General features: G+C 47.0%; 1 non-coding gene and 2 pseudogenes across 1 annotated transcript; 1 reads left to right on the top strand and 2 right to left on the bottom strand.

Annotated features, from left to right (window-relative positions):
• Positions 1-1,355: 1,355 nt before the first annotated feature.
• Nup35-ps1 (nucleoporin 35, pseudogene 1) lies at positions 1,356-2,700 on the bottom strand (annotated as a pseudogene).
• Positions 2,701-9,898: 7,198 nt separating this feature from the next.
• Positions 9,899-10,918, bottom strand: Rps7-ps9 (ribosomal protein S7, pseudogene 9; annotated as a pseudogene).
• Positions 10,919-11,605: 687 nt separating this feature from the next.
• On the top strand, positions 11,606-11,710 carry LOC120094402 (U6 spliceosomal RNA). The gene has a single exon (XR_005488728.1). It is a non-coding gene; the product is annotated as a U6 spliceosomal RNA (small nuclear RNA).
• The last annotated feature ends 15,955 nt before the right edge of the window (positions 11,711-27,665 follow it).

The raw sequence follows: 27,665 nt of genomic DNA on the forward strand, positions 1-27,665 counted from the left end.
GATACCCTACTTTATTTTTCTTTTATTGGATATTTTTTAATTTACATTTCAAATGTTTTCTCCAATACCTACTTCTTAGCTATGAACAGTTGGAGGGCAAAGTATGCCTTCTGAGTTACACTGCTCTGTGCGTGATAGAAAGAGCATTGAAATTGGAGACTGTCTTCTTTCTGTATGCCGTACAGCACAGGTGATGCAAAACTGCCCTGCGTTCTATAACATTGGATCCGCTGGGCACTGTGTTAGGTCCAGAAGGCCCCACCTTGGGTGGTAAAAAGAGGGTGACCTGCTGCACCTAGAGGGATGCACCGGGAAATGGGTGCTTTGAGCCAAGGAAGCAACAGAGCTCTCAAAGATGAGCTTCCACGGTGAGGAAGATGGTAGCAGAGTTGGTCCCTTAGGTCTGCACCAGAACATTGTTGCGAGTGGACTGAGAGCACCTCTGGGGAAGATGGGTGCCCCCTGAACTATATCCCATTACCTACTACCGATGCTGTGAGGTCCAGACAACGCTGAGTGTGAAGACAGAGGCTGCAATACAGAGTAAGATGATGGCTTCTGGCCACCTTCCTTCACACAGTATACTGCTCAAGCGTGTGCTTTCTGTGTGGAATTCCCGAGTCACATTTGTTCCTGCCTGCTCTCTGTGTGACCTCCGATTCCCCGCCACTAACAGGAACTGTTGTATCCGCGCTCTGTACCGATGGTGCGAGGCGTGTTCAGCGCATTGCTGGTGTCGCCTGGCCACTCTACACCTTTTCTTTATACTTTTAGTTGTCTTGCTTTCCCTGACGTTTTAAAAGATCCATTTATTATTTGTATGTGTGTGTAGGTGTGTTGGTGCCTGCATGAGTATACGTGCACCATGGACACGTAGTTGCTCATAGAGGCCAGAGGAGGGCATTGGTTCCCTTGGAGCTAGAGTTACACATAGTTGTGAACTGCCCTTCCTGGGTGCTGGGAACCAAACCCAGGTCCTCCACAAAAGCAGTGAGTGCTCTTAGCTGCCGAGCCATCTCTCCAGCTCCAGCCTCCTGTTGTTTTATTTTGTTTTTTAATTCTCCCTCTCTAGCTTCAAACCATACTCTGGTTCCCTTTATCTCACTTTATGGTTTGAATCTGAAATATCCTCCCTGGATCATATTGAATACTTAGCTTGTGGTGCAGCTGAAACTAACCTTTAGAAGATTGGCTTTTGCTGACAGGAGAGGGACATCACTGGTGGGGTTCTTCTTTTTAAGCACATAAAAATTGACAAAGTTTATTAGGAAACATTAGTGGTAGATGGTTTTTTAAAAAGAACATAAAATATGACAATCTACAAGACATATATGAAGATATTAAATACTATCTAAATTAAGACCATAATTCAAGTTGCTAATCGTGATCACTGTGTCTTGGTAAAGCAGCTGTCGCTCTGTGGAATTCATCCATCTTCCCATGAAAGCCAATGAGACTCACTTCAAGCTCAATCATTTAATTACTGCGGCAGACGCCAAGGACAGGGCACTAAGCATGCACTGTATCACAGAGCACAGAATACCATCTGGACGGCTTCTCTGCAGGTGTATCACGGCCATCTTTTAAAGTGCAAGCTACAAATGGGCTGTTTCCTTAAACAAAGGTTTGTAAAGATGAATCCGAGATGGGTCCCCAACCCTGCCAGCATGGCTATACAACTAACCTGAGGAAACTGGCAGTCCTCTGCTAACGCTCAGTCCAGCTCTCACTGTCCCACCGACCGAGTGTGTATGTACTCCATCGCTCTGGACAGAAGACTCTCATCCTTTTTTGGTGTTTCTCTGTCAGAAATAACCTGATAGTCACTAGTGGAGGCCTTGCATGCCATGGTGAGAGGCCTCATGGTAGAAACCCTAGGAGTGCTTCCAGGCTGTGTCGGAGTGCCTAAGGTCCTAATCGGTGGTGTAAAGGCCAGAGATGGAGATGACAAGACTCCTCTGTCACTGTTTCCATGACATTTTTATCCATACATGGCTTGACACCAGTCATGATGGCTTCTCCAAATATCCTCCCATCTTTGCTTAAGGCTTTCCGGGCTTGCAGTTTAGACATCACATGCTTTAAGATATTCCCATGTTGTGCAAACTATAATAATACATAAGAAGCAAATGCTTCTGGAAACCCAAACACAGTCACCCAGGTGTCATCTAGGTGACCTTCTGAGGTCAGAGAATCTCCTTGAGTATAAAAGGGATCCAGTTGGGCAGGAGATAGTGTCGTCCTTCGTAGTTGACCATTGTTTGCTGGACTGAGCAGGCTTTGCCCAGTCACAGCAGTTGTAACTCCAACAAGGGGACTGTGCAACATGGAAATACTTGCCTGTCTTCTTGAAGGCAAAGGTGTTGATCCAAGTCCTGGGCTGGAAATGTCATCATAGATACTTCTAGCAGGTGGAGCCCCACTTTTATCTCTATGAGCAGGTACAGCTGGCTGTGGTGGGGAGCCCCCTGCAAGTAAAGGTGACCTCATTTCCATTGCTCCTACTGAAGGGCCGCTAATTGATCGAAGTTGTGGAGTCCCTGGAGCTGGTAGATCCCCCATTAAAAATCTAGGTAAGGACTGGCCTGGCTCTGGAGATGTAGGTGAGCCCAACATCATTGGTTCAGATCCTAGCGTGGGTGCCTGGGGATCCACTGCAAACACTGCCATTGCAACGGCCACAGCCACTCCAGTAAGGTCCTTCCCACTTCTCAAAAACGGCAGAAACTCTTCTCCACTGGTGGGCTTCTGATGCAAGGAGTCTGCCACCTGCTCCTACTGCTGAGCATTCTACCTGGCCTTCCCTGTCCAAATGGACTACATTCTCAAAACCACGAGCCAAAATAAGTCTTTCCTCCCTTAAGATGCTTCTTTGGTTAACATAGCAACTCAGAAGTCACTAATACATCTCATCTTGAAAAACACAATGAAAATCGTATAATCAGGGGCTGGAGAGATGGCTCAGTGGTTAAGAGCACTGACTGCTCTTCCAGAGGTCCTGAGTTCAATTCCCAGCAACCACATGGTGGTTCACAACCACCTGTAATGAGACCTGGTGCCTTCCTTCTTCTAGCCTGCAGGCATACATGCAGGCAAAATGCTGCATACATAATAGGCAAATACATCTTTTAAAAAAATAAAGAGGAAATTGTATGATCATCTGAAGTATCCTGTCATGATAGAAAACGTGAAGAAACTAAGAACCAAAGGAGCAGACCTCAAGTGCTCAGTTGTAAATCAAGCACTTGAACCAACCTACATGTAGGTTAGTCAGGGCTCTCTAGAGTCACAGAGCATATGGCATGTCTTTCTATATTGAGGGGATCTATTATGATGATTTACAGTCCGTAGTCCAACTCCCCAACAATGGGCAGCTGTGGATGGGAAGTCCAAGAACCTAGTAGTTGCTCAGTCCCACAAGGCTGGTTGTGTCAGCTGCTCTTCTGTAGAAGTAGATTCCAATGGATGTGCTGGCAAGTAAATGCAAGCAGGGGAAGAGGGGACCTTCCTTCTTCCAGTGCCCTTATTTAGGTGTCAAGCAGAAGGTGTGGCCCAGATCAAAGGTGTGTACCACCACAACTGGATCTGGGACTTGTTTTGTCCCAGCTGACTTTGAACTCAGAGATCTCCTTGCCCTAGTCTCCTGGGATTAAAGGCATGTGCTACCTTGCCTGGGCCTAAGCTTTTCATGGTCACTCTGCCTCAAGATCTCCATGCCAAGATCCAGGTCAGAAACTTGTGTCTTCCAGGCTCAAGATCACGGGTGAACCCTCCAATTCTGGATTCTAGTTCATTCCAGATATCATCAAGTTGACAACCAGGAAGAGCCATTACATCAAGGCTAGGGAACAAGCAGGAAAACACTTACATATATAAAATAAAAAATGAATCTTGTATTTGGGGCATAGTTGCTCACACCTTTAATCCCATAGTCAGAAGGCAGAGACAGGAAGATCTCAGTGAGTTTGAGGCCAGCCTTGTCTGCATAGTGGATTCCAGAACAGCCAGAGCTATATAGCAAGGCCCTGTTTCAAAACAAACCCTACTAAAAGAAATGAACTCAGGATGGACAAAACACCTTAATGTAAGACCTGAAACTCTTCAAGCCATTAGAGGAAGACACTTCAGGATGGAGGCAGACACAAGAAATTTTCTGAAAAGGAAAGAAGCTCAGAAAATAGTTCCAGAATGGACAAATGGGATTTCAGGAAACAAGTTTCTGTGTAGCAACAGAAAGGACAGAGAGAGGGAAGAGCACTTACAGAACAGGAGAAAACCTTGCCAACTAAACATCTGATAGATTAACAGGAAAATTAATCTATACAGCCTTAAACACAAGAGGTAGGGGCAGGCAGATCTCTTGAGCTTGAACCTGGTCTACTTCGTGAGTTCCAGGCCAGCCACAGCTATATGTAAAGATCTTGTTTAAAAAGCAAAGCAAAACAAACCCTCCAAATATTAAACAACAAAATGCAATCAATAATAGGCAAATGATCTAAAAGATCAAAAAAGAGCTATGCCTGGTCAAAATAAAAAGAAAACAAAGCCATCCTTAGCCTTCAGAGAGATGGGAATTAAAAGGGTGTTGTGTCAGGCATTGTGGCTCCGGCTTGTAATCCTAACACTCTAGACTGAGAGACTGAAGGATCCCTGGAAATTCAGGTCAGCCTAAGCTACAGAGTAAAACCAAAACTGAGGCGAGAATGCTTGCTGCTCAATTATGCTCACCACCAGGCAGCTCCCCAACGCCCGTAACTACAGCTCCAAAAGTGTGTGATGCCCTTTCTGGACCCCAAGAGTGCCCGCCATGTGAACATACTCATAAAATAATCACAAAAACAACAAAACCCTGCCAAATCTGGGCACTGTGACACACAGGCAGATCTCTGATAGTTTGAGGCCAGCCTGGTCTACAAGGCAAGTCTAGGATAGTCAGGGCTCTGTTCCACAAAGAAACCCCCTGTCTTGGAAAACAAAACGGGGCTGGAGAGATGGCTCAGCAGTTAAAAGCAGTGACTGCTCTTCCAGAGGTCCTAAGTTCAATTCCCAGCAAGTGCATGGTGGGTAACAACCATCTGTAATAGAATTCAATGCCCTCTTCTGGTATTTAAAAGAAAGAAAGGAAGAAAAAAACCCAAACTGCCTAAACTACCAACTGCTTTTTTTTTTTAGTTTTTTTTTAATTTTATGTATATGAGTGCTTTATTTGCATGTACACCTGCAAGGCAGAAGAGGGCATCAGATCCCATTAAGAATAGTCATGAGCCACCATGTGGTTGCTGGGAATTGAACTCACGACTTCTGGAAGAGCAGCCAGTGCTCTTGACCACTGAGCCATCTCTCCAGCACCCTTAGATTTCAAATGCTTTAATCCAAGAAAATAACAAATTTCTGTCTGAATATGGGCAAAGGGGAACCCTTAGATAAGAATGTAAAATGGGGGCTGGAGAGATGGCTCAGTGGTTAGGAGCACTGACTGCTCTTCCAGAAGTCGTGAGTTCAATTCCCAGCAACCACATGGTGGCTCACAACCATCTGTAATGGGATCTGATGCCCTCTTCTAGTGTGTTCGACAGCGACCGTGTACCCACATACATGAAATAAATAAATAAGTCTAAAAAAACAAAGGTAAAATGGTAAAAACTCTTTGACCACTCTGGAAGTCAGTGTGGCGTTTCCTCACAACACTGAAAGAACTACCCTGTGATCCAACAATACCAGCCCCTGGCTGCTGAGAGAGCACCCAAGGGAAGCTAAGCACATCACAGAGACACCAGAACACCCACGCTTGTTGCTACACTGTGCCACAGTATCCATCAACCAGACAGTGGAAATTTGATACATAGACACAACGGAATTGTATTCAACCATAAAAAATACAGAGTCAGGCTTTACAACCTGAGTTTAGATCCCCTGAACCTAGGTAAAGGCTGGACACAGTAGCAGCAGTGGCTGTAATCTGAGCACCACCTATGAGGATGATGGGAGACCAAGACAGAAGAAAGGCTGGCGCTTGCAGGCTGCCTAGCCTTGGGTACATAGCAGAGAAGAACAAATAAGAAAAACAAGCTGGGGGGTTGGGGATTTAATTCAGTGGTAGAGCGCTTGCCTAGGAAGCGCAAGGCCCTGGGTTCGGTCCCCAGCTCCGAAAAAAAGAACCAAAAAGAAAAAAAAGAAAAGAAAAAAAAGAAAAACAAGCTGGAAAGCTAATTTTGATACAGTGTAGTCCTCTGACCTCCACATATGCACAATAGTGCTTGTGTACCTGCACACACACACACACACACACACACACACACACACATGCTCACACGCACACACGCACATACACACACCCCTGGGAGGGGGGAGGGGGGACGACAGAAATCCTAATTCCTACACACAGTAAATGCTAAAGTACTCCAAGGAGCATAGCCAGGGAGGGGCTCTCCAGTTGCTGTTATCAGCTTAGTTTCAGAGTCCTTTGAAGTCTTGGGAGGTCACTCCTCCTCGATGGGGGTGAGCGATGGGGGTGAGCGTGAGCGTGAGCGGCAGAAGACAGTGAGTGTCCTGGAGGCCTGCCTGGTCTCCACAGCTGGAAGCAATCCTCCTTCCTCTGATGTGTTTGCTCAGTCCCCCCCCTCCACCCCCCCCCCGACTCTGGAATAGAGTTTTAAGTTAGGGTTATTTATACCTGCGTCTGTGCTACTGACCATGTATATGTGCACACACACTGAGGACGAGAGCCGGGCCTGGGTCCTCCTCCTGTCCCCCTCCATAGCTGGAGCTATATGGCTCTGGGGCAGGGCCACATACTGGGCCAGCTGCAAGAACTTAGGACTGAAGACGGGCTGACCTGGGTAACCATGGAGAATCTGCTAATGGGAGTTTTAGGACAGGCGCTCTCATTCCCAGTATGCTTAGAAAAGTCCTACAGTGTGCTAGCCTGGGTACTGCAGGCAGGGTTAGGACAGTGGGTGGCCCTGATTACAAAGACCTTGCTTACGGTCTTCCTGGGACAGCCAGTCCCATGGGTCATTACAACGAAACATTAGTCACTCAAAGACAGAAGGAAAAACCCTCAGAAATAAAACCACTGTGTGCAACATACAAAGAACAAACTCCTAGTAAAATAATATTCATTGAATAGCAGCTACGTATTGTAGCACAGGCCAAATCCTGAGGTCACAGTAATGAGAGATGGCATCAAGAAGCAGGTAGGGAGGGCTGGAGAGATCACTTAGCCGGTAAGCACTGGCTGCTCCTCCGTGGGACCTGAGCTTAAACCCCAGCGCCCACATGGCAGTTCATAGCCATTTGTAACTTTAATCCTAGGGGATATGATGCCCTCTTCTGGCTCCTGTGGGCACTGCACACATGTGGTGCACAGACATCCATGCTGGTAAAACATTCATGTACATAAATAATAAAGACTTTAAAAGAATCAGGTAGCCCAGCAGGGCATGGTTGTGTATACCTGTAGTCTCAGCACTTTGGAAGCTGAGGCAGAATCATCTAAAGCCAGCCTAGGTTACAGAGTGAGACTTTGACAAGAAAGGAAAGGAGTTGGGGATTTAGCTCAGTGGTAGAGCACTTGCCTAGCAAGTGCAAGGCCCTGGGTTCGGTCCCCAGCTCCGGAAAAAAAAAAAAAAGAAAGGAAAGGAGGGAGCAAAGGGGATGTAGAGAAGGGAAGGAAACTTCTGGATTGTTTTCATGTGTCTGTCTGGTTTGCAGCATACACACTAGCATCATTGGATCACACACAGGACACTGTGAATGCCACCCTCTTAAAGCCCAGGTGGATTGAAACAGCCATGACCGAGGACAGAAGCTCACTACTTCATCAGACCTTCTCTTTCAGTCCTCATGGTCTCTGTGACAAGTCCCTCCAAATCTAAATCTTGGCACTGGTCAAGCGAAGTCATGAATCGGTCATTACGCAGCTTCTGTGTGCAGGATACTGTCTAAGGAGGTTACACAGTTGAGAGATAAACAGTGGTGCTCATCGCTGTCCTGTCCCTGTGCAAAATGGGACATCCAGTGCTGGGGCCAGCGATGCTTCCTGGAACCGACACTGAAGTGGCCTGAGCTTCTGATGCTTCTTTGGTCTCATTACTTAGCCCCAGTTTACTCTCACTCTCTGCTTTGATACTACCTGTCACCTTCTCCACAGTGAGATACCCACAGGGGATGCCTGGTCACCAGCCACCACGTGGTTCTGGTATCTCCTAGCTTGACTGGGCTTGTAGATGGCCAGGGAGCAGGAGGCTTAGCAAGGGATCCCTGACTAAACCAGACATGGAGACTCATTTCTACAGAAGCCCAATACCAGGTCAAGCTTGGCCTCTGCTTGGGCTTGTATGCAGAAGGACGATGGCAGTTGGACCTCATCTTGGGCTTTGAGAGAACGAGGATCACACAGCAGCATCTTATGGCCAGCGGCCACATGGTCTCTCTAATCTGGCATCTGCTGTCCCAGAGTAAGACGAACCAAGTGCACTTCCAAATATTTGCTTCTCATGTGCCTTGGTTAGTTTTTTTGTTAGCTTGACACATGCTAAGATCATCTAGGAAGAAGGACTCTTAACTGAGAAAGCCTCCACAAGATTGTCCCATAGGCAAGTGTGTGTGTGTGTGTGTGTGTATGGGGGGTGTTTCTTGGTTAATGATTGACATTCAAGAGCCCAGCCTACTGTGAGTGGTACCATCCCTGGGTAGGGGTAGGTGGCCGTGGGTTGTATAAAAAGGTGAGCTGAGGCAGCCGTGAAGAGCAAACCAGTGAGCCGTGTTTCTCCATGGCCTTTGCTTCAGCTCCTGCCCTGATTTCCCTCAGTGTCAGACGATGACCTGGAAGTTGTACGATGAAATCATTCCTTTCCTCCCTGAGTTGTTCTTAGTCAGTTTGTTATCACAGCAAATTAATTACAGAAAATAAATTAATACAGAGAGAGAGAGAGGGAGAGAGAGAGAGGGAGAGAGAGAGAGAAGGTATGAAGGGCAGAGGTAAATGTTGGGTACCTCCCTCAATTTCCTTTTTATTATTAATTATTATTGTGTCATTTTTGTGTGCATGAATGATTTGCCTGCATTTGTCTAAATGTCCGTGTGTGACATGCTTTCAGAAGAGGACATCAGATCTCCTGGGACTGGAGTTAGTCTGCTGCGAGCTGCCATGTAGGTTCTGGGGACCCAACCCAGGTCCTCTGCAAGGGCCACTGGTGCGCTTACCTGCTGGACTGTCTCTCTGACTCCCTCCCTTGCCTCTCAAGTCCTTCGGTGAGCCTACAGCTCACTGATTGCCTAGGTTAGCTGGTGGGCACACCCTGAGGATCCTTTGCTTTCTCTTACCAGCACTGGGAGTACAAGTGTGCACCCTGTGTCTGCTTTGTATGAAGATGGGAATCTGAACCTCGGTCCTCACGTTTGTGCAGCAAGCACTTTATCCACTAAGCCAGCTCCCCAGCCTTTGTGATATTCTTCTTTCTGATATTCTTCTAAATGTCAAAATGCCATGTATCGCTTTGTCACAGAAAATACCACCAGAATGTTAGCGAACAGATGTCAAATCTTAGGAACGAGAAGCTCGTCCAAGCAGTGTGCCCACAGCTGGGCTCAGGATGAGACCAGAGCAGCCTGCACCCTGCCACCTCCTGGCTCTTCATGGCAGATCTGAAGCCGGACATGCTTGTCGAGGATAAGTCTGCTGCTGCTGGTCCCCTCTGCGCTCTGGTAGCCAGCAGACTCCACTCACACCGTTCCCCGAAGGAAAATAACCAAGATCGCTGTACACATTTCTAGTCCTGTGTGTTTAGGGTCTGTTCCAGGCTTGTCTGTGGCAGATTTCTCACTGGTTCCAGCAGCAACGTGCTGTGACCTTACTTATTTTTACTATGAATGACACTTTACTCAGTCATTTTCTTTACAACTGAAACTCTGGGACAGCCTTGCCTGTGAGCTTCCTGTACACACCAGAAAAAGTTTTGACCTTCTGCTCCACGTTGTTCGGCTGTGCTTTGTCCAAGTGAACTTCTATGAGCCGGCTGCCATCCAGTTTCACACGGATCCTCTGACCCACGATTTCACTTGGGAAGACCAAGTCCTGCAGGATGGCGTGGTGCACTGCGGTCAGGGTGCAGCTTCTGGGCCGTTTTGCTTATTGTTTGAATGGCTTTTCCGGGTCGGCTTGGGCAGAATCCTCCTCTGAGCAATAAAGACCACGTGCTTCCCACAGACTTTTTCTCCGATTCATGAACTAGCTGGACTTGGATTTTCTGGAAAGATTTCAGCTGAGGAACTGGTACAAAAATTATGATGGCTTTCCGACCACCACCGACTTCGAGTTCCTTTGCCGCAGCGATGTTGAATTCCCGCAGCTGCGCCTTGAGATCTGAGTTCATCTGCAGCTTGAGCAGCACCTGAGAGAAGTCAGACTCTGACTCGTCCCGCTTCTTGGCCTTCATAATCTTGGGCTTCATAATCTTGGCGCTCGAGCTGAACTTGGTTTCGTCTTTACGGAGTGTGGGCTTGGAAAGGGTGTGGTGTGACCTTTAATCTCAAACATCTCTGAGTCAAGTGCGCTCCAAGCGAAGCCCCCTCAAATCTTGGTCTGACCCTTTTATTTCATTTCGTGTTTGTTTGTTTGGTTGGTTTGGTTTTGGTTTGGGTTTTGGTTTCTATGGAGACAGGGTCTCGATATGTAGTCCTGGAACTCACTAAATTAAGATGTCGTTCTTGCAATTCTCAGACTACAGAGCCATGAGAAAATTAACTCCTGCTCACTACAAGTCACTTGGTCTAAGTGCTTTGTTATAGTAAGACAAATGGACAAAGACACATGCCGTCCTCGCTTACACTGATGCTCTGGACCTAGGCAACTCATCCTAAGCTGAACACATTACCCATAATTCAAGAGTGCACTGGAGACACCTACCAGCGTCATGGCTCAGGATGCTTCATGGCAGCCATTGCTTGATCCCCTTCAGCAGGCCATGGCTCATAGAACTACAGCTCTCTGACAGCTCTTAGCCACTCGGGAGTGTGTACAGTGTAGCCTGGGAAGGATCGAAAGTCACAGATCTGGAGTATTCTTTACACTGAGTACATATCCTTTCGAATCATGAAGAAGTCAGAAAAAAAAATCCTTTGAGGTGGCTCAGTGGTACAAGTACTTGTGGCTCAAGTGTGACAACCCCCAAGGTCAGTCCCCAGAACCTGCAGTGGAGGGAGGAAAGAACCAACATCTGAAGGTTTACATGCATGTATACTCATCATATACACACACAAAAATTATTTTAAGTCAAATCATCATAACATGTAAGTTAGTGTCAGAGTTGGGGTTTCTATTCCTGCACACACATCATGACCAAGAAGCAGGTTGGGGAGGAAAGTTCAGTTCACACTTCCACATCGCTGTTCATCACCAAAGGAAGTCAGGACAGGAACTCAAGCAGGTCAGGAAGCAGGAGCTGATGCAGAGGCCGTGGAGGGATGTTACTGACTGGCTACCTTCCCCTGGCTTGCTCAGCTTGCTCTCTTATAGAACCCAAGACCACCAGCCCAGGGACGGCACCACCCACAGAGGGCTGGGCCCTCGGAGCCTCCTTGATCACTAACTGAGAAAATGCCTGTGCTTGCTTCGGCAGCACATATACTAAAATTGGAACGATACAGAGAAGATGCATGGCCCCTGCTCAAGGATGACACGCAAATTCCTGAAGCTTCCATATTTAAAAAAAAGAAAAGAAAATGCCTTACAGCTGGGTCTCGTGGAGGCATTTCTTCATCTGAGGCTCCTTTCTCTGTGACAGCTCCAGCTTGTGTCAAGCTGACACACAGAACCAGCCAGTACAGTTAAAGACAGTCTATATATGCATACCTTTAAAAATTCACCTTGTTTACAGTGTAGCCCACACTTGTGATTCAGTGTATTAATGTAAACATGTTAAAAACACCCTATTGGGGGCTGGAGAGATGGCTCAGCGGTTAAGAGCACTGACTGCTCTTCCAGAGGTCCTGAGTTCAAATCCCAGCAACCACATGGTGGCTCACAAACATCTGTAATGGGATCTGATGCCCTCTTCTGGTGTGTCTGAAGACAGCTACAGTGTACTCACATACATAAAATAAATACATTCTTTTTTAAAAACACCCCACATCAGCCAGGCTATGGTGGCACAGATCTTTAATCCCAGCCCTTAGAAGACAGACAGGCATGATTCTGAGTTTGAGGCCCGCCTGTTCTGCAGAGTTCCTGAACAGCCAGGAGTAAAAAATAAAAAAATAAAAAGAATTCCCCACATCAAGAATGTCACTGAGAGGCTAGGAATATAACTCAGTCGGCAGAGCGCTTACCTTGTCCTCAATAAGCTGTGGGTTCAATTCTGCTAACCTTGCTTCACAAAACAGTGGACATCATGAGGCTGGAGTGATGGCTCAAAGTCTGTTCTCCCAGAGGACCCGAGCTAAGTTCCCACAGTGACTCAAACCACAACCACAAGTAACTCAGGCTTCAGAGGGATTGATGCCTTCTTCTGGGCCCCATGGGCACTCATGCACATGCATGCGTGCGTGCATGTGCGTGCGTGAGTATGTGTGTAGACACATACAGAAAAATTTTCAATCTTAAAAACAAACAAATCCTGAGGATGCCTTTACATGGCTGTAATCCCAGCATTAGGGAAGCAGAATCAGGAGAATTGAGTGCTCAAGGCCATCCTCAGCTACATCATGAGTTCGAGGCCGCCCGGGCTTACAGGAGACCCTGTTTCAAACACAAAGACCAAAAGGAGGAGTACAAGGTATGTCCTGGTACACAGCCAGATTCCAAATGTTGCTTTCATTCTCCTGTCCTCTACTAGATACCAGGTAACTTACGACCTCCCCATGTTGGGGGTAGGGGGATGGCTCAGTGGGTAAAGTGTTTGCCATGCAAGTGTGAGGACCTAAGTTCAAATCCCCAGAAACTGAGTAAAGCCAAATCCAGCAGGACAAAGCTATAAGCCCAGCATAAAGGCAGAGACAGGAGAATCCTCACGGGCCGGCCAGCTAGCCTGAGGGATGCAGCAGCGAACAGGAGATCTTGTCTGTAAGGAGGTGGAAGGTGAGCACTGACACTTGAGGTTGACCTCTGACCTCCTCATGTGCACCACGGCACTTGTGCGCACGTACGCATGCGCACACACTGAAGAGCTGAGGGGTTTTCTGCAGACATGGTTGGCCTTTAATGAATAGAGATCCACCTCCTGTGCCCCCCCCCCCCAGGTGGGATTAAAGGCGTGCATCACCACTGCCCAGCAAAGAGGTCTTTTTTTTTTTTAAAAGACCTCTTAGTATCTCTCATAATGTTAACTGAAGAGGTTGAAAGCATTCTAGAACATTGCAGAATGCTCTGGAGAGTGGTCCAGGGAGTGAGCCATTTATTCCTCATATTACTTATCATAATTGTTCATTCAGCATCCACAGCATCCCCACTGTGTACCAAACAGTTCATCCTATCACCTTCTCCTCAAGAACCCTGTGGACGCAGACAGAGCGCTCTGGAAGAGCTTAGCTAGTCAAAGAAGAAAACAGAGGGCAGGGAGGAACTCCACGTAATTGTCTCAGGAAACCCAGCTGAAGCCAGGGAAACACACACACACACACACACACACACACACACACACACACACACACACACACACACACACACCTCAGTCCAAGAGCTGGAGGGAGAGAAGAAAGGAATGCAGAAGTGGGTGTGGGTCGGCTTTCACTCCCTTCAGCATTTGCTTAGGGGTAAAGTCCAAGTCTCTCCTCCCTTGATGGGCCTCACTTGGAAGTCAGTCCCTTTCTACAAGGCCCAATGAAGAGGATGCCGGGCCTCTAGAGTTCTTGTGAGCTGGGAGGACCAACCTTTCTTTGCCTTCTTTAGGGTCACCCGTTTGCTCTGAAACCAAGGGTGGGGTCAGAATCTGCCCTTCCCGGGTCATCCTTCCTCCTCCCTACAGAGCACTTCCCTGCGCTAGAGGCGAAGTCTTTCCAGTCCTTCCTTAGCCCCACCCCCACCCCCTTCACTGTCCCCAGGGTTGTTGACACCAGAAGAGAGCCTGAAGAGCCTAAGAGGTTTTCCCTAGAGCGGTATTACGGTCACAGGGACACTAGGGAATGTACTGCTGACCATTAGGGGCCCTGCAGGGGAGCCCTGTCTGCAAGGCATCAAGAAGCCTTTGTCACCTGCCGCCAGGGGGGATTATCAACCCAATTGGCTATTCTGAGGTTATCAGTTTAAAATTCCTGCCTCTGCTTTGCTCTGCATTTGCTGCCCCTCCGGGGAGGTTTGCCTGTGTAGCTGCTGTCTTCTTCTTAGGTCTGTGTGAAGACCTTTATTGCAAAACCAAAGCCAGGCTTCGTGTCCCACTAATAGGAAATTGTCATTGCCCTAAGAAAACATCAACTCTGCGCTGGGGAAAAAAAAGAGCTTTTGAGATCAGGAGGCTGGCTCCTTCTCAGGTCAGTCCATGTTACCTCCCATAACTGTGTCTGCACTGAGCCTCTGTGACAGTGGTATAGTCGAGATCTTTTGAGCCTTTCCGGATCATCACTATCTCCCCACACCCAAGTCCACCACTGAATCTCAGGAGCAAATAAATCCAGTAGGTGCTCCTCTGTGAGTGAGGAAGACCATGAGTGCCCGGTGCGAGACGAGGAAGTCAGATGTGGTGGGAGGCCTTGGCAAGATGGGTGTGCATGAGTGCATGCATGTGTGTCCGAGTGTGCGTGTGTCTGTCTCTGTGTGTGTGTCTATGTGTTCTGTGTGTATGCAGTTGTGGTGGCAGATCCTGACATCTGTGGCCATTGTAACCTTAGAGAATGACAGAGTGCTTCTCTCTGTTAGCGCGGCCATTGTTGAACCAGCTTGTCGCTGCGCCCTTTTAAGAGCCTGTACTGCATTAACTGCCTCTGGGATGCTAGGACGACAATTACAAGAGAGCCCGGAAAGGGACCCTGGGCAGCAATATGGGGGAGAGGGGGTTTAATGCAGGGAGGGTCCTTCCAGAGCAGGAGTGGATGGGTGGCACTGGGAACAAGCTCTGTCGACAGGAGAAACCTGTGTATCTTCACACTCCAGGGAGGCCATCAGTCTTCCGTGACAGCCGTACTGTAGGGAGCACATTCCTGGAGGGAGATATGGGTTCCCCTGGCCAAGTGGCCTTCTCCCGAGGAGCAGAGGGTCTAATGAGATAAAATGGGCCAGAGCAGCAGGAAGCCAGTTGCATCTTTCCCCCCAAATCTTCAGAAGAAACTGATCAAAGGGGAGTGGGTATTTGTGAAGAGCTGAGAAAACTTGAAAGAACATCACAGTGGGTCTGGATATTTGTTTCTGTTTGTCAGGTTTCTGGGGCAGTCTGCCTTTTCTCCAGCCCTGCTTCTCCCCAAGGGGGTAGCTTTTCTAGAGGCTAAGGGATGTGTGCGCAAAGAATATATGTGAAAGGGACCTATAATCTACCTAATTCCAGATAATAATTCAGGAGCTTATCCTGTGTACCTTTATGGGCTGAGAGAAGAGCTAGATAGTCCCATCAGATTTCACCATTTTTAACATCTACAAAAGCAAACCTCTACGTCAATGTTCTTGTCTGTCTCTTTGGCCTCAAAAAGGAAGGCTCATGCTAGAGAGAAACCAAATTGTGTGTGTGTGTGTGTGTGTGTGTGTGTGTGTGTGTGTGTGTATCGGCACATTGAAGAATTTTTTTTTTTAGATCAAAGAGTTTCATTTGGTGTCTGTCCTTCTCTCTTCTTCCTCCCCAACCCCCACCCCAGATCTGTTTGCAAAAAGCTCAGATCTTTTTTTCCCACACACAGACTGACCTGATAATGGAGGAATGAGTGGGGGAGGGGCCTGCTCTGGTATGGGGTGTAGCCCACTCTACACCAGTGCTCCCTGGCCTAAAGAAAGTTCTGGTAGGAAGAGACTGCACACTCCCCATATGGAAAGGAAGCATGTGAAATAAGGCAAGCCTCCATTTTCATACTTTAAGGGCAAAGAGTAGAAGCATCGTTCTCAGGGCTGCACCATGGATGGCTACAGCAGTTTGTACAGCGGTGCAGTGAGCACTCCGTTGTTCGGGGCGTTGGGCTGAGTTCATTTCCTTCCACTGACAACATGCTGCAGAAGGCCTCACCCCTGGGCTCCTGATGACCAAACTGGACTTGGGGCACGGTAACTGTCCACACGTTGTTTCCCCTCGGTCCTTATACCTTCAAATCCAAGCTCTCCATCCCTATGCACTCAATGTGGCCGTGTGCTAGGATGCATTTGAATCTAATTAGGGACTTCTCTGACAAATGTCGGGCAATACACCGTCCAAGACAATGCAAACAGAATTAGTACCATGTGCTGATAAACATGAAAATCTTTGTGACAGAGATTCTGGCTGTGCTGACAGATGGAGACGTTGAATTCATCACTGACTACTGCACATCTGGAAACGGAGGCTAGCCTTGAAATCCGATGTATTCCAGACACACACGGGCCCCCACCCCCACCTCCCGTCCTTGGAAAAACCTTTGCTGGGTCCTGCTGTGCCCTCCAGCTACCAAACTGTTCTCTCTTCCTTTTCCCTGCCAAACTTTCTGAATGAAAAATGGAGCCACTCACTCTCCCACTTCCTCAGCCCCGCCCCCTGCACGCCTGTTTCCTTCCCTGCTCTCTTGAAACCTTCAAGAGGTCATAGGCTGAGTAGACTGCTCATTTCCAAAGCGCTGGCATTATTTCTTCATTTTCATCCTCCTTGACATTGCTTGAGCGTTTGATCTGCCTGTTACCAACTCATTCCCTCTGATCCACAATCCTGTCCTGTGTGGACTCACGTGTCTACTGAGACTTTATCATAGTGACCCAGTGTGGCCTCTGAGGGACCTTCCCTCACTTCCTTCTCTCCTTGGCCTTCCTGGTGATATCATTGAGTCCTTGCTGTTCCAGTAGATCCTTGGTGAAGAAGATACTTATGGGTGGAGGGGAAAGAATGGAACCAGAAGCCTAGCCATTGCTCCTAAGCCAGTTGGTAAATTCTAGAGAATTCGCTGAGTTTTGTTTTTTTTTTTAATTTTTTTCTTTTCTTTCTTTTTTTTTTTTTTCTGGGCCTGGGGACCGAACCCAGGACCTTGCGCTTCCTAGGTAAGCGCTCTACCACTGAGCCAAATCCCCAACCCCTCGCTGAGCTTTTTAAGCCTCACTTTCAGTAATCTTAGGATGGCAGTAGATACTAAACCTCAGGCCAGGCCTCAAGTACCTTGAAAGACTTAAGTGTCTTGCAGAAATGAAGTATAAGTACTATAAAAGCATGAGTATTGACGTCACCATTGTTTAATCTTAAAATCATTAATTGGTGTGTGGTATGTGTGTGTGTGTTCATGTTTGAGTGTGTGCACATGTGTCTCTGTGTGTGCACATTTGTATGTGGGGGCCAGCTGTCAGTGTCATATGTTCTTTCCATTACTCTCCTATCTCTCTCTCTCTCTCTCTCTCTCTCTCTCTCTCTCTCTCTCTCTCAGGATTTCAGTATACAATCCTGGGTGGTCTCAAACCAGGGAAAGGAAGAGGGGGCAGGATGGTAGCTGGAGGGCACAGCAGGACCCAGGTCTAGGTCTAGACTATTCTGGCCTCAAACTCAGTCTCTGTCTCCCAAGTCCTGGGATTAAAAAAAGCATGAGCTGGGCTGGAGAGATGGCTCAGTGGTTCAGAGCACTGACTGCTCTTCCAGAAGTCCTGAGTTCAATTCCCAGCAACCACATGGTGGCTCACAACCATCTATAATGGAATCTGATGCACCAGACTTCAGATCACAGGGAAGAAGGCTCTGTCTGAGGCTTGGAATCAGACCCGAATTCAAACCTTGGTTGCACAGACTGGATGACATCCAGAAATTCATTTCATCTCTCTGAGTCTTAGTCTGCTCATGTATAAAGTGAGAACTACTACAAGTTGACTTGTCTCCTCTCAAAAGAAAATGTTTTAGCTGAGAAGTGGTAGCACATGCCTTTAATTCCAGCACTAGGAGGCAGAGGCAGGTGGATCTCTGTGAATGTGAGGCCAGCCTGGTCCACAGAGTGAATTCCAGGACAGCCAAAGCTACACAAAGAAACCCTGTCTTGAAAAACAAAACAAAAACATACAAAGAAAGAAAAGAAAACGGATCGATCTTACGGAAGAGTCTCCAACCTGCACACCACACAGGTATCCTTAAGTCACCCATGTTCTTGTGAGTATACCAATAAACTCATGGGTACGCTACTCTAATAGAAAATATAGCGAAACTGTAGCCCCTGAGAACTCAGGCGTGACCTTGATTGTCTAACAAGAAGGCCAAATGAAGACACAGGGAAACCATCCTGTACAGAGAAAGGCAAGGGCCTGAAATGACTTCACCATACAGAAGTTCAGAGAGAGATAGGCACGGGTAGGTCCTCTTCCGCAGCCTCAAATGGAACAGACCTGCTGTGCCCACTTGGGATGCCAGAGAATCTCTCTCCCTCTCTCTCTCTCTCTCTCTCTCTCTCTCTCTCTCTCTCTCTCTCTCTCTCTCTCTCATTGCTGTTTAAAGATGTATTTATTTTTAGTTATATGAGTACACTGCAGCTGTGTTCAGACACACACCAGAAGAGGGCATGGGATCCTATTGCAGATGGTTGTGAGCCATCAGTGGTTGCTGGAGAATTAAACCTCTAGGAGAGCAGTCAGTGTTTTTAACCCCTGAGTCATCTCTCTAGACCCTGTCCAGAGCAGTCTTATGCCAGAAAGAACTCTTGACCCCAGAGAAAGGAAGGCAGAACCCCACAATTATATCCTACCAGAGGCAGGTCAGCGGGCAGACGTTTCAAAAGTTTCAGTTCAGTTGATGAAAACAATTTGTTTTATGTTGTAAAACCACGGACACCACCACCACCACCACCACCACCAAGGCACAGTGCACAGGAATCCTCTGTTCAGCAGGATGTGGGTAGCAGAGACCAGGGAGTGGTTGGGTGAAGCACTAATGAGTTAGCTAAAACTAGGACAAGATGGAGTCACTCAGGGTAGGTCACAACCCAGATGTGCTGCTTAGTTGCATGTCAACCTGACACAAACTAGAGTTGTCTGGGAACAGGAACTTTAATTGAGAAAATGCCCCCACTACACCGGCCTGGGGACAAGCTTCTGAGCCATTTTCTTGATTAATGATTTTGATGAGATAGGCCCAACCCACTGTGGAGGGTGCTCCCCCTGGGTTAAGGGCCCTGGGTGCTATAAGAAAGCAGTGTGGGGGGGTTGGGGATTTAGCTCAGTGGTAGAGCGCTTGCCTAGGAAGCGCAAGGCCCTGGGTTCAGTCCCCAGCTCCGGGAAAAAAAGAACCAAAAAAAAAAAAAAAAAGAAAGCAGTGTGGGGGCTGGAAGATGACTCAGCAGTTAAAAGCACTGGCTGCTCTTTCAGAGGTCCTGAGTTCAAATCACAGCAACCACATGGTGGCTCACAACCATTCATATAGAATCTGATTTCCTTCTCTAGTGTGCATGAAAATAGAACACTTGTATGCATAAAATAAGATTTAAAATCTTAGAAAGAAGGAAAGCAAGAAAGCAAGATGAACAGTCCATGAGCGAGCTGGTAAGCAGCACTCCTTCACAGCCTCTGCATCAGCTTTGCCTTGATTTCCCTCAGTGATGTAAATGAAATAGCCCAGTTGATTTTGGAATGGTGTCTCAACAGAGCAAGGAAAACACTGGATCGCCTAACTAGGACAGCAGGTGACTCTAACCTCCCTTTCTAGGGTTGAGACAGTAGATTTCTGTTTGTCCGAGCTGCTCAGTTTAAAACTCTTTGCTATAGTATCACTTGCTACAAAATGAATGCAGAAACAGTACTCCAAATTCTGCCTCTGGCCTCTGATTCCCTTTTTTACCCATCCACAGCCTGTAAGCTGCCATCTCAGAGGCTCTGAGCAGAAAGTACCTCAGATGCCAAAACAGAGCTCCCAACCCCGTGGTCTCTGCCTCTCTTCCCTTCTCCCTCCTTCCCGGCTACAGATCTAGCCTCAGGCACACCCTCTGGTTTCCATCCCTGCATTCAGAAAGCCATCTCTGAATTCCTTCCTTTGGTCACCCAATTTTCTCTCTCCACCAACATCTTCAACAAATAAGCCAAATTAGCAGAGGATATAAGACTAATTTTTTTGTTCCATATACTTTTTTTTAAGTTTATTTATTTTAATTTAGGGGTGTGAATAGTTTATTTGCATGTATGTATGTGTGCCATATACATGTGTGGCATCTGTGAAATTCAAAAGAGGGCATCAGATTCCCTAAAACTGGAGTTAAGGATAGTTGTAGGCCACCATACAGGCCCCAGGAGAGCCTAGATCTTCTGCAAGAGCAACAAGTGTTCCTAACCACTGAACCATCTCCCTACCCAGCTCCCCCATCCTGTACACTTTTATAAAATTGAAAATAGATTCTCCTCCCATACAATACATCCTGACCACTATTTCCCCGTCCACTCTTCTGAGCTCCCCACAACTGTTCTTCTCCCCCAGATTCATTCCCGCTCTGTTTCCCTTCAGAAAAGAACAGGCCTCTCAGAGACAACAACCAAACAGGACAAAACAAGATACACGAAGACAAGGCAAAAGCCCCCATATCAAGGCCGGACAAGACAACTCAGCAGGAAGAAAAGAGTCCCAAGAGCAGACAGAAAAGTCAGAGACACATTTGTTCCTACTGTCAGGGGTCCCACTAAGAAACACTAAGCTAAAATGCTCAGAGGCCTTGCAGGCCCTTGTAGGCCGTGTTCTTGCTGATTCAACCTCCGAGAGCCCATATGAGCCCTGCTTAGTTGATTTGGTTGGCCATGTTCTCCTGGTATCCTCCACCCCCTCTGACTCCTACGGTCTTTCCTTCCCCTCTTCCTCAGGGGTGGAGTGGAGAAATATTTTATTTGTAATTGTGTGTCTGTGTAGATGTTAGTGTGGTGTCCACGGAAGCCAGAAAAGGGCATCAGATTCCCTGAAGCTGAGGCTATGTGACGTGGGTGCCGTCTCTCTAGCAGCCTTTTCTTTAGTCGTTAGGAACTGAACTCGTTTGAGGCCTCAGGCATTGCTCAGTGGCGGAGCACTTACCTAGCTTATGTAAGGTGTTGAGTTTGGCCTTCAGTTCACAAAAGTAAATGAAAACACTTGGTAGTATTCCTGAAGTCTTAGGTTCAATCCCCTAGCATCACATGAACCATGTCTGGTGAGACAGAGCTCTAACTGTAACACTGGGCAGGAGTTCAAAGCCTTCCCCTGCTACATAGCAAGTGGGAGGCCCCCCAGGGACATGGTACACCTTGTCTCAAAAAGTTAATTAATTAATTAAAGCCAGTTCTTTCTCAGTCTCCATCTTCTTGACAGTTGTGGCACTTTTTACCCATCAACTGTCTTTTCCCTCCCTTCTCCTCACAAGTGCCTTCAAACTAGGACATCTAGCAGTGAGGTGGATATCTTCTGTGTCCTACTCACCTTACAAAGACCCCTTCCCAGCTCACAGGGGCAGGCTTGATAGTTCGCACCCTTACTATGTGACCTTAGGACCTTGGCCATAGCTAATGGATACAGGGGTGAGGAATCTCTCTTCAGGCCCCTCCCTAGAAGGTAAGATACGGAGGGCGCAGATAGGGGCTTGGGGCTTGTTTCTAAATCATGTCAGGGGCAAACCCTCACAGACAAGAGAAGCCCTTACTGTCCCAGACCTACAACTGCCTGCTTCTTCACTTCCCCTCTGTCTGGGTCATCTGCTTCTTCCTTATTCCAAAATAGGCCGTCTCGAGGCTTCTGCTTTTTGCTTTGGAGGCCTTCACATTCATCCTCATAAGAAAAAAATGTTATACAAACTAAAAGTCAGCAACTCCACTTACAGCCATCAGAGGACGAACCTACAAGGCAAACTGCTCACGTGTGACTTTCCCGGGGGTGGGGGGGAGGTGGAGGTGGTGTCATTTCCTATCCACACCAGCTAGAGGGGACAATGGCAGACTGAACAAAGGTTTCTACTCAAGCCTTGCTTGGTGAGCCAATTAGTTTATTTGGCGCTGTACATGAGTATAGAATGGCATTAGATAATCTGTGAGCAACCAATACATCTAATCCTCATCCCACCTCACATGACCTTGGGGAAGGAAGGAGCTCATGCGTTTCCTACCACCTCAAGAGGTTGTCAGTAAGCTCCATTTCATGACAGCCCTCATGTTAATGATCACAGGTACTCAAATTATTTTTAGACTTATTTATTTTTATGTATATGAGCACATCAGAAGTGAGCATCAGATCTCATTGCAGATGGCTGTGAGCTACCATGTGGTTGCTGGGATTTGAACTCAGGACCTCTGGAAGAGCAGCCAGTACTCTTAACCACTGAGCCATATCTCCAGCCCCCACAGGTACTCGATTTAAGAGCCATTATCAGAACTAGAGAGAGTTCAGCAGTTTGGAGAGCTTGCTGCTGTTTCAGAAGCTCTGGGTTCAGTTCCCAGTACCCACATAAGGGTGGCCCTCAGTCACCTCTTCCAGCATCTAAGAGTGCCTGAAACAGGTGCCCTGCTCCCAACTCCGACACATATTCAGAAAGAAATCTTTTAAAAATTGTAATATGGGGGCTGGGGATTTAGCTCAGTGGTAGAGCGCTTACCTAGGAAGCGCAAGGCCCTGGGTTCGGTCCCCAGCTCCGAAAAAAAAGAACCAAAAAAAAAAAAATTGTGATATGACCACATCACAAGAAGTTAAACCATTTAAACACACACACACACACACACACACACACACACACACACACACACACACACAAACAAGCAACTATAACAAGAAGGGATAAAATCCTGTCCTATGCAGAGGAAATGCCGTACAACGTGCTATTTTTTCTTTTGGCCTTTCCAATTCTTCCTGCCCTTGTATTCTCTAGGCTTAGAGAAGGTGACATAAGTGTATGGTATTTTTTTTTTTCAATTAAGGGTTGAGTGTTGGGTCACTGTGCCACAGCAACAAGCGTTTATTCCCAGAAGATTGACTGGTTACGAGTCTCCATAGCAACCACCATCCTCACTGCAAAAAGAAGCCTCACCGACCAAGGCTGACAGCAGCAGTAATATATTGTGTCTCTTTACAAGCACATAGAATCCATTCAACAAAACAACACTAGCGTTCCTCACCAGGACCCATGGCCCCGGGTTTTTTTACATACCAAGCGCAGGTTCTCTCCAGTGGAGCAAGTTTTAAGTGCAAGTGGAACCCAGTTCACTGTACCCATAATAGCTGTGCCACTGTTACCTCAGTGTGCATAGCCTGCCCGGCATGCTGCCAGTGTTAGTGCGTGGGCTCATAGTTTGGTAGGACCGGCACTAACAAGTCTCCAGCACTAGGAATGGCAGCCAGTGGGCAGGGGGCTTCTAACTCAGTTCCTGCCCAATTCTCCCTCCCTGGTCTACAGCCAAAGTATACAGTGCCCTGCCCTCAGCAACAGGGCTTTAACACCCAGCTGTAGCCTGCAATCAACAGCCTGTATTGGAGAGGGGGAGGGGACTTCCTGACCAACACTGCCGAACACTGGGGGGGGGGGGGGGGGAGGTAGGGGAGAGAGGGGGAGAGAGAGGAAGCGGGAGAGGCAAAGTATCTCACTGGCCTGAATCTCACTATCTATGCTAAACTGGACGGGTCCATTCGTTCCTGGCAGCCCGGGCTGGGATATAAGCAGGTAACATTTGGCTCTTCTGTAGATGAGTACTGAGGATGGAGCTCAAGTCCGTGGGTGTGTTTGCAGGGAAAGAACTTTACCAACTGAGCCAGGTACCTAGCCTAGGTTTGAACTTCAGCAACGTCTCTTACTTCAGCCTCTGCTGCTAGACTGCGTCCCTTTCCTGCCCCAAGCCCTCTGCCTCCCCATTGGTACATTTGTATTTTAGCCACATCCCTGTTTAGGCAGAAACTTTCCAAAGGGAAACTTCAGAAGATTCTAGGAATCACATTTAACAACTAAATAACAGTTGTAAGATAGTAAGGTGAGAAAGTAATTCTATACAGGTAACAGTCTTTCTAGCTCTCAATACTACTCCCTCTAAATGGAAATTAAAAGCTAGGCTTTGTCTGTGGGTAAGAATACATGAGAAAATGGAGGCAAAGTTCTTAGACAGCAGCACTCAGCATATGTTATTATAGTCAACATATATGTTACTATAGCTGATGGCCTAGACGTCATGCAGATGTTTGTCATATCCATATATATAAATATGTGCGGGGTTGGGGATTTAGCTCAGTGGTAGAGCGCTTGTCTAGCAAGCGCAAGGCCCTGGGTTCGGTCCCCAGCTCTGAAAAAAAAAAAAGAAAAGAAAAAAAAATATGTGCACATATGTGTGTACACACGCACGCACACACACACCCTTCATTCGGTCATAGGAATGTGCCAGGTGTACTGTGGGATGGGTTCAGTCCCTGGCCTTGGTGATTCACAGGTCTGAGGTCGCTGCTGTAAGGACAGGCTGGGCAAAAGAGCTACCACAATGCTGCATGCAATAGGCCACTGCTGCAGAAATTTGATCTTTTTTAAGGAAGACTTTGTCAGCTGATGTGAAGCGCTCCGGGGAGCCTTGCAGGCATTTTGTCTAAGAGATGAAGGCAGAAAAGGCTTAGGTTTGAGTAGTCTAGGAAGGCTGTGGTGGGGGAAAGGCTACAGAGGAAGCCTGGGCCCATACTCCCAAAGGATCTTATACCTAATTGCAAACTTCCTCTCTATTCCCTGGGGGTAATCAGCATAGTGCTTAATTTAAAAAAATTACTGAATTGATTTTCCCCTCCCCTTTGACATGTATGGAGACAAAGAATATTCTCTTGGATCAAAACCCTCATATTTTTTAAAGATTTATTATTTTTATTTATATGAGTACACTGCAGCTGTCTTTAGACACACCAGAAGAGGGCATCGGATCCCATTACAGATGGTTGTGAGCCACCATGTGGTTGCTGGGAATTGAACTCAGGACCTCTGGAAGAGTAGTCAGTGCTCTTACCTGCTGAGCCATCTCTCTAGTCCAACCCTCATGTTTTTGATGCCTAAGTTTACATGTTTAGTTCTCTTCTCTATGCCACGAAGTCCACTTAACCAACCGCCTATTGCAACTGAAATAATAAAGACTCCAGTCACTCCCTCTTCACTGTCCATTTTTCCCTTGAGGGACAAAGGACATTCCATGTTTTCAAAGTGTCAAATACCCTGACAAAAAGCAACCTAAGGGAGGCAGAGTCTATTTGTCTCTCAAGTACAGTCCATCATTTCAAGAAACATGGCAGGAGCGCGAAGTAGCAAGTCACTTCACAATCACAGTCAAGAACAGAGAGCCATGAATTAATGTACTTGAGAGACAATCAGACTCTATCTCCCTTAAGCTGCTTTCGCCAGGGTACTTTGACACTGTACTTTGAAGGCTTAGAAACCTTCCCCCATATCTGAAAACATGGAGTGTGAATGCTCAGCTGTTTTTCTCTACTCTTATATAATCCAGAATCCTCTGCACAGGGAATAGTGCCACCCACAATGGGCAGGTCCTCCCACTTCAAGACCTGGTCAGAAGCCTGCCTCCCAGGTGATCAAGTTGACAATTAAAAGCTGATCCCACTCAGGTTTTGATGGGACCCTTGGGACATCAAAAGAGACTTGATGCATGTCTCAGAGCAAATGTCAACTCCTGGGCCAAGGTGAAGGTTTTCTGCTGTGGAAAGAGGAAGAAATCCCATGCTAGAAAGGAGGCAGTGATAGAAACCATTAGCATGCAGGTTGCTGACAAAGGTTTGTACTCTGTCTTAGCCTAGGGTTGGGGGTGGGAAATGATAACAGATATCAGGAATGGCTTTGGGTAAGGTCCCCTACAGAACCAAAGACAGCAGAGTAAAGAGCAGGGAAAACTCTATGAACATTTGAGCAGCAGGGCACACATACCACCAGGGTATTGGAGTTAGTTTCTCAAATTGAGAAACCCAGAGACAACAAAAGGAACAAGAAACAGCTTAGCCTCGAGCTGGGTAGACTACAGCTTGAGTACCAAACAGTATCAAAAGAGCCCTCTAGAACTTCATGCCACAGGGAAAGAAAAACAATAAGATAAAAATAATAAAATAAACAAATAAAACAATAAGTACAGTTTTCTCTCACCTTCAGATAAAAGAATAGAGTTTACAAAAAAGAATCTATAGGTTAGAGGGGAGTCACATGCCTGTAATATCAGTGGTTTGGATGCCAAGATCGAAGCCACCCTGGGCTACAAGACCCTCTCTGTAAAGAAGGAAGAGAGGAAGGAAGGGCGGGAGAGGGAGAGGGAGAGGGAGAGGAAAAATGGTTATTTTTTTAAATATCTAGGTCTTGGAGCTACTCCTTCAACAGCTACATTTAAAATGTAAGTATAGCTGGATGTGATAGTACACCTTTAATCACAGCACTCCAGAGGGCAACCAGACAGATCTCTACGAGTTCAAGGCCAACTTGGTCTGTATATGACAAGTTCCAGGCCAGCCAGAGCTATATAGTGAGACCCTGTCTCAACAAACAAACAGATATGTACATGGGCTAGAGAGATGACTCACCAATCAAGAGCACTGGCTGTTCTTACAGAGGACCTGGGTTCAATTCTGAGCACCCCACATGATGGCTGACAATCATGTGTAACTGCACTCTTAGGGGTTCCCATGATTTCTTCTGGGTTCCTTATATATTTATACAAATAGTATGCATACATACGTGCAGACAAAACATCCAAAACCATAAACGTAATATTGCCATATAACATTAATATTTCTTGGGTACCTATAAGGGCAAGACAGCCAGAAGAGCCCAGCGGGAGAAACAGGCATACAACTCTGTGCATGGTCAGAATTCTGAACACACAGAAAACACTTGTGTGTTTCAACCAATGGGAGGAAAGAATGGGAAGAAAATATCGTGGTACCTGGCCTAGGCTTGGGGAGACGTGTAGAAGGTTGCTAGGGAACAGAAGTGGTTTGTAGCTACTAAGGACACTGGCTGAAGGGGTTGGGGATTTAGCTCAGTGGTAGAGCGCTTGCCTAGGAAGTTCAAGGGTTCGGTCCCCAGCTCCGAAAAAAAAAGAACCAAAAAAAAAAAAAAAAAAAGGACACTGGCTGAGCTTAAAATTCAAGGCTGGAGGGAACGGTCTGATGGGGCTCAATGTGCCCCTCATCATCGCAGATTTTATATGCCGCTGCCTCCAGTCTCCACTCCATAGGGTCAAATTTTTATGGATCCCTCCCACCTCATTTCATAGCCAAGCACTTTTCAACTCTTGCTTTTTGGACTTTGGTTTCATAAAACTAGAAAAATTGCGATAAATATTATTAAAGGTTTAAAAATAATACCAGTAGCAACCAGCATAGAGAGCTGGCAGAGTGCTAAGGCTTTCGCCTCAATAGCCTTAGTGATTACGCACATGAGAACCATAGTGTGCAAGGCTGGAGGGTAGCTCAGCAGTCTGCTTTACCTCAGAAGCATGAGGACCCGAGTTCGATGAACCAACATGACAGGCATAGTCCCAGTTGGGAAGGCAGAACAGGAAAATCCCTGGGGCTCGCTGGCCCGTATATATGTCTGGCCTAACTGGAACTTGGCTTGACTGAAGTGGATGAGTTCCCCTGAGAATGCCCTGGTGA

Source organism: Rattus norvegicus, chromosome 8 (genome assembly GCF_036323735.1).
Source record: "Rattus norvegicus strain BN/NHsdMcwi chromosome 8, GRCr8, whole genome shotgun sequence".
NCBI classification, from domain to species: Eukaryota; Metazoa; Chordata; class Mammalia; order Rodentia; family Muridae; genus Rattus; species Rattus norvegicus.